Below are 7,752 nucleotides of genomic sequence, written 5' to 3'. Positions count from 1 at the left end.
AAAAAAAAAAAAAAAAAAAAAAAGAAAAGCTGGTAATGTTGTGCAGAACAGAGACCCTGGATTCAGTCCCCAGTGCTGCAAGATAAAACAATAAAATCAAATAAAATGGCTGGAGATGTAGCTCTGCAAAGGCCCTGCGTTCAATCCCCAGCTCCACAGAAACGGGGCTCAAGATCACAGTCCAGCTGTTGTGGCAAAGGGAAACAGCTCAGTGCTATAGCCAAGTGTTACAGCTCTGAGGCAGAGCTGAGTGTTACAGCTCGGAGGCAGAGCTGAGTGTTACAGCTCAGCATCATAGCTACCGCAATTTAAAGACTTGAGAATCTGAAGTTCACTCGATGAGGTGGAGAAAAATCTTTTATTATACCGGAGGGCTCAGTGGAATTCATAGTCAGGAGTCTGAGGGAGAGACTAGAAATGGGAGCCTCCTTGTACGAGTCCAGGGGTAGGTGCGCATGCTCACAGAACACTCCTGAGAGGTCATGCAGTTCAAACAGTTACAAAACATTTTGATACACTGAGCAAGAGAGTTGCCAGGCAGCACAAACTATTACATTTCTGCAGCAAAACGTTTTGCGGAAAGAACACAGAGGGCCTGTCCTATTGTGTGGTACTGCTCCATCACAGCAGAAACGCTCCAGGGCATAGCCACTCTGGCGGGGCTGGAGTCAGGCAATGAAAAGGAGGGAGGTGGGAGCTCTGCCCTCTTCCCGCCTGGAGGTGGTGAGGGGACAGGGGACCCTGCAAGAGGACAGGGAACTCGAGCCCCTTGCCCCTTGTTAAGTATCCAAAGCCTTCTGCTTGAGGCTTACCGGCCCTGGCAAACAAGCTCTGCCAACCTTGGTCTGTCCTGGGACCACAACACGGTTCTAAGTCAGTTTGGCAAAGAAGGTGCCTGACCTGGATCACAGGGTCTACCAGTTCCTGCCGAGGGAGGAAAAGCAAGACGCAAACAACAAAACTGGCAACTCCAGAAGCGATGGGAATTCTTTCAAAGGTTATAAACCAGCCACCACCGCCCCACCTTCTCTGTGGATTGAGATCTCTTGCTGTGCCGTTAGCGCCCAGAAGGAGGCAGCACTGAGGCCAGAGCTGGAGGGTGTACTCTGGAACAGCGGGTAGCTCAACGGCTCCCTAACCCCATGCCGCATGAGGGGCGCTTCCTAAGGACTTGCTGGCGTGTTTGGCGCCGCCCTAGCGGTCAACCAGTGTTTTGCTGATCACAACCCCGAAGGTTCATTCTAGCAAAGGAGGAAAAGGCGCAGAGGTCGGGTGCTTGCCTCACAGTACACAGCGAGAGATGCAGATGCCAAGATCTGATCCCAGACCTCCCACAGGGCCCTTGGGAACTTACCTGTGCAGCATACGTGTTCTCTGCCCAGCTGGCCAGCTCTGAGGAGGGAAGGGATACCGGTGGGCCAGGGTGTTCTGTATCTTCTTTTCATGTCAGTGGCCTAAAGACGGTCATGTAATCGGGTAGCTTGTTTCCAAAAAGTGGTTCGCCAACTAAATGTTCCCGGGTTCTGGGTTGCTCGCCTCTCGTTCTGGAGTTAGATTCCAGGTTCTTCTCGCCGCGAACAAAGAATTGAAAGAGATGAGCAAAAAAGCAGTGGCAAAGTTTACTCAAGAACAGTGAAGAATGGGGAGAAACTGGCTCTGCAGAGCGAGCTTGGGCTGAGTAAACAAAAACGTGAAAGCAAAGATAAAAGTACACACTGTGTCTGCGAAACACAGCATGGCTATCATGGAAAGTTATGTTAGCAAAGCCTTTATGACATGGATGTAGCCTTTAAACTGCCTAAATCTTGAGGAAACCTGCGGGCACTTCTACATCCGGGTGCTAGGAGCTGACGTCATGAAGTCATACGTAGGCCTCCTATGGAGAACCTGCTGAAGTTCTTGAGGAGTCCGAAGGCGGGGCTTTGGGAACCGCTCTGCGCATGTGTCGGGAATCTTGTAATTAGCAGGTCGCATCTACTTCCCCAGCCAGTTTTGTTAAACCCTAATCTCCTGTCATCTCTCCCTAAACACATCCTGAGTGACTTCTGCCCTTCACTTCCCCTGGGCGGTCTCACAGCTCTCATTACCAGCACCTCTCACTTGATACCACTGTTTCAGTGAGACTTTGTTGTGCTCTTGGCCTGTGAGCTTCTCTACCCTAGATGGCAGAGGGACTTTGCCTGCACAAGGGATGCTCAGTGTTGCTGACTCGCGCCCACGGTGCCTTCTTTACTCTGAGGTGCCGACAGGAGCCCTGAGATACTGATGCTGAGCTCTTAAATTCCCAGAACCTTGAGTCAAATACACCTCTGCACGAAGGCCCAGCCTCAGGCGTTTTTGCCACAGTACGGAAGACAAAGATATCCTGCCCTTGGTCTTTGGTGGAAATCCTATGCAGAAAAATGTACTGGTGGTGAGGAGGTTTCCTGGCTTCTCCACATCCCCATTCGTTGAGCCAGCCAAAGGGTCATTTCCATTTAGTGCCTTCTTTTTACTGTCACCACCTTTCTACTCACCAGGCTCCTAGAGGCAAAAGTGGCTGTTAGTCTTTTCTTGCCTAGGAGAGGCTTCTTTGTATCCTTATTTTCTCTGATGGATTTTGAAAAATAGGACTTTTATAATTTATCCTGCTGTTAAAAAAGGATCAAAAAATCTTTTGCCACTTTGCATAGCTACATCTGGGGTGGAAACCTTCTGAACACTCTTTTGAGCCTTAAGAACAAATTATCTGTCCATCTCCCAGCCCAGCACATAATCGGTCAGAGACAGGGTCATTACAAATGTGACACCCATTTAGAATTGGCTTAGACCAATTCTGAAGTCCTACTGTGTGGTCCTATGGAGTCCCTGTTTGGGAGGTGGGTGAGGAATGTCCTGGTTTTACTCTGAGTCTCCTCTCTCAGTGGGGAGGAGTCCTGCTCCTTTGCCATCTTACAGCCCCGCGGCCTCCTGGAGGCTCCTCCCCGTCCCCGGGTCCTCCCTGACCAAATGGGGGCTGCCAGGCCGCTCACTACCTGTCGGCACTCAGGACAGGAGACAGGAGGGAACGGTTTCTACATCCACTGCAGTACAAGCTTGAGGTGTCTGGTCATGCAGAAATGTAGCATACTTCTGGTCTCTCTACATCCTGTCAAAGTTATTTTCTAGACTAAATTCTCAAGGTTGTCTAATCTTTTTTTTTTTTTTAATTTCTGATGCCATGTCTCTCTCTGGGCCTAATGGCAGCTGTCTTGCAGACATAGGACGCAGTATGTAGGCAGCCTCAGAGCCAGCCTCTGCAGGCTCAGTTAATTTGTTCTGCTGAATTTTATTGATATTTTATTGTTTAAGCCACTGGGTCAGTCTTTTTGTGAGGTGGGGTGGGGTACTTACTACTGGGGCTTGAAGACAGGGCTTTTGCACTGAGCTATATCCCAAGACCTTTTCTTATTTTTAATTTTGAGACAGGGCCTGGTTAAAGCGCTGAGTTGCCCAGGCTGGGCTCAATTTTGTAATCCTCCTGCCTCAGCCTCCCAGAGTGCTGGGATAGCAGGTATATATCCCCCATACCCACTGTGTCTTATCTTTTATAGATGCAACTCTTTCACTTCCTTAGTCTTCTGGAGTTTGAATTCTGTTTCCTTTTGTTTCATTGTGCATATGGGCTTGTTCTTTCTGAAGCTCCTCTCTTTCTTGTAAAATCCTGCTGAAGGAAGCCAATGTGAGTGTTATTTTTCCTAGCACTTCTCAGAGCTAATGGAGTTAGTTGGGACATGGCCTGCTTCCCAGTTATTATGAGTTACCTCATCTTTTACTGAAGCACAAAATGGGGTGTCATCTGTACAGCCCCATAAATCAATTTTTTTTTGTGGTACTGGGGATTGAACTCAGGACCTTGTGCTTCCCAGGCAGGTACTGTGCCACTGAGCTACACATCCCAGCCCCCTGAAAGCAATTTATTTTCCTGTTCAGCTTCTAAGCCATGTATTTTATTTTAGAATTTTTACCCAAGTTCTTCACTTCGAGAATCTAATTTCTATACAAAGGTAGGCTAATAGCTGCAGTAAAGAAGCCTAAAGACTCAGTGGTGTACTCACCATAAAACAGTTTGTTTCTTTTTTTGTTGTTTTTTTGTTTTGTTTTGTTTTTTGAGACAGGGTCTCACTACGTAGTTGAGACTGACCTGGAACTCACTATGTAGCCCAGGCTGATCTTGAACTCACAGTGATCCTCCTGCCTCAGCCTCCCGAGTGCTGGGATTACAGGAGTGCACCACCATGCCTGGCAAAAGTTTGTTTCTTGCTCTTTTGTGGTTTTTGTCCCACGTGGCTTTATTGGGGTGTGGACACAGTGTCTTCCATCCAGTGGCCCAGCAGTTTCTGGGGTCTCGGAATCCTCCCTGGGAGAACCCTAAGAGAAGTGAGTGTGGGTAACTGTGTGAGAGAGTTGTTGGTGGGGCTCAGGTCTGGCCATATTTCTCTGTGAAGAAAGACAGGGAATAAACGGGGCTGTGGCCTAGGAAAATGAGGCTATGGGCTTGGGTTTGGGGAAAACCAGCCAGTCTTCACTGCACACAGTATGATTCCCATCTTCCAGCACACGCAGCTGAGCCAAAAGCGTAGTGGTTTCACAGACACCAAAGGATAACAACAGAACTTGGAAATGAACCCAAAGCTGGCTGCGCCCGGGCCACTCTGAGCCACCTGGATGCCCACCTGGCCTTCTGTCTTCATGGCTCAGTGGCTTCAAGCCCGTGACAATCTCTCTGTGACCTGTGACCTGTGACAGGGCTTCCTCCAACACGGACTTTTCCTTGCTGCTTCAGTAGCTAATCAGTTCTCTAAGCAGCGTCCCATCCCTGGGTTAGTCGGCTGCGGATAAAGGATTCTGAGAGCCACTGCCATAAAACTGAAAGAACACTCAGAGGATCAAAAGGCAGGAAGGGGGGAAGAGGGGCTTCATTATAAGGGTACCCAGAGGCTAGCGTTGTTTCAAAAGTACATCAAATGCAAAATCACCATAAAAGGAACTATGTAAGTTCTACACATTAGCTCATGTGCGACAAGCACTTAGGAAATGGCTGACCTCAGGCCGTCAGGGTGGCACAGGCCTATAGTCCCAGGATCTGGGATGCTGAGGCAGGAGGATCCTCAAGAGTTTGAGGACAGCCTGGACTACATAGTGAGACCGGAAATACCAAAAATAAAGGAATGCATGCAAGAACGAATGAATGCCTTATCTCAGATGCTGGGGAAGGCCCTGCTACTGCTGCTGTTTTTGCTTGCAGATGAGGCCTGGGCTGCTGCTGTCACAGGATGTTTTCCTCTTCAGATGATGCAGACAGCACCGGGACCCCTTCCAAGCCAAAGCCTTCCTAGGAAGAGGTGAGTGTGGGGGAGGTGGGGGTGGGCCCACGTGGGTCATTAAGTGCACCTGGAGGCCAAGGGCAGGCTCTGAGGATTCCTCCCTGACCCTGAGCAGGAGGCAGAGACTGAAGAAGGAGCTCACAAGACAGTGAAGCCGGTAGCGCTATGCCTAAGGCTCCTGCGTGCTCTACTTTAATACATATTCAATATTTGCTTAAAGGGGTAGAAGACACAGGTAAGCTGGATTCCCACACAATTCATTCACAGCTGGCTGTTAGAAACAGGGCATCATGCGACCTCCACCACCCAGCAACCCGCCCTAACAGTAAGGGGGCTTCGTGGTTGACTTAGGAGCCCGAGATCCCCGCGCCTAAGACGAGGTGCTGCAGAGGGAGAGCAGCATTTACCAGCTGGGAAGTTGGCTCACCGTAGCTCAAGCAAACACCTTACCCTTCTTACTACCACAGTACTGAGTGTGCATCGACAGCAATGCGGTCAATGTATAAGGAGGAAATGTTCTTTTGTCTTTTCACTTTAGATTTAAATAACTTCCTGGGTGTGCCGGGGATGAGCCATTTCCCCTACCCCTTTCCATAGATGGGATTCCTGGAGGTGCCATCCTAATTAAAGATAGTAAAAATGTGCGATGGAAGAGTTGCGATTTGGTCAAAATTGTTTGTGTGGATTTTTCTGTAATTTGAACTCCTGGCTGAGCTGATGTTTATTTTTTTATACTGGGAATAAAACCCAGGGTGATCTATTGATGAGCTACATCACCAGCTCTCTCCTCTCTCTTTTTCCATTTCCTCCCCTTCTTCTTCTTCTTCTTCTACTTCTCTTTCCACTGAGATAGGGTCTCGACTTACCCAGCCTGGCCTCAAACTTGAAGCCCCCCTGCCTCAGCCTCGTGGGTAGCTTTGGCTGGAGCCCTGGCAGATGTGGGCTCCGGAGCGTGGACAGGTGGGTTGTTATTCCCTCAAGTATTTATTGAGCACCTGTTCTGCCTGGCATATAATAAACAGGCCCTAGAAACAAATGAAAGACACATTGTGTCTTGCAAGGATTTGATGGCTTCCTGGTGGAAGACAATAAGGACAGAAAAGTTGCCACTGTGGCACAGGGAGGATCGTGCACTCAGGCTGGCAGGGGCCCAGAGCTGAGGAAGGGTGAGACATACAGGCTGCTTCCTGGGGGAGGCAGCTCAGAAGGGAGGTGCAGGAGGAGGTGAACGTCCCCAGATGGCAGGGTCCCTGGGGGTGAAGGGGATCTGTGGATGACAAAGGTGGGGTGGGGAGGTTGCCACCAGGGACCAGGCTTGGCCGAGGAGGTGGCATGGAGGGGCCCTGGCCAGCAGCCCAGCCTCTGGGTTGCTCTGCTGAGGGTGCAGCAAGGGGCTGCAGGGCAGGAATTGAGGCTATGCGTGAGGAGCAGGTGCAGTTAGGGCCTGGCTGGGGGTCCAGACCCTGCGGGGGATCTGGAGGTCCCAAGGCCTGAGGGTTCAGGGAACAGAAGCTGGGACATGGGTGCTGTGGCGGAAAATGGAATCCTGTGCGTGGCTGGTGGGAATGTGAAGGAAGATGGTATGATGGGTCCTCAAATGTCAGCGGTTCCATGTGGCCTAGGAGCTCCCCTGGTGTGTAACCCTGAAAGAATTTAAAGTGGCATCTGCAGATACTTGCCCAACAAGGCTCACAGTGGCACGGTTCACAACAGCCACAAGGGGTGGTGACCCAAGCTTGCTTCTGAAAACAGCCTATCCGTGCGTGGAATGCTGGTCAGCTCTGAACGCCATTCTGATCCATGCTGTAATGTGAACTTTAAGACAGCCTGCTAACTGAAATAAACCAGGAAAGGGGCAAATGTTGTAGGACTCCACTTCTATGAAATGTTCGGCAGAGGCATGGTCAGAGGAGTGCAGAATGGTGGCAGGCAGGGTAGAGGGAGGGAGGCAGGAAGTTACTGTGCGATTTGTTCGGGAGGGTAAGTTTTTGAAATGGACAGTGATGATGGGAGTGTTCATGAATGTCACTCACTGTGACACAACGGTCAAAATCGCGAATTTTACTGCAATTAGGAAAAAAGAGCTCGTCAGGAAGATGGGCACCATGCTTGGAGTAGAATGTGGGGTCCTAGGCTTCCTGCGGCGATGCTACTGGGATCGAGGCTGCTCGACAATGTGGACAGGAAGAGTGAATGCTGGAAGGGCACATGTGCCGGGCTGTGGGGACGGTGGAGGCAGAGGCTTTCAGCTGCACCGGAATGAGTAGTAAAAGGACCTCCGTGCCCTACGTGGCCATAGGCTGCGAGCATTCCCCGAAGTGTCAGCGACTTCCGCGGGAGCACTTGGTGCTCCTGTCTCCTGACCGTGTGGCTGTGGTATACAGAAGCACGCGGGGCGGAGTGTCCA

Source organism: Fukomys damarensis, unplaced genomic scaffold, assembly GCF_012274545.1.
Source record: "Fukomys damarensis isolate Sample0158 unplaced genomic scaffold, DMR_v1.0_HiC HiC_scaffold_16, whole genome shotgun sequence".
Classification (NCBI taxonomy): Eukaryota; Metazoa; Chordata; class Mammalia; order Rodentia; family Bathyergidae; genus Fukomys; species Fukomys damarensis.
The sequence above is the reverse complement of the archived record's forward strand: the minus strand, read 5'-3'. Positions refer to the sequence as shown.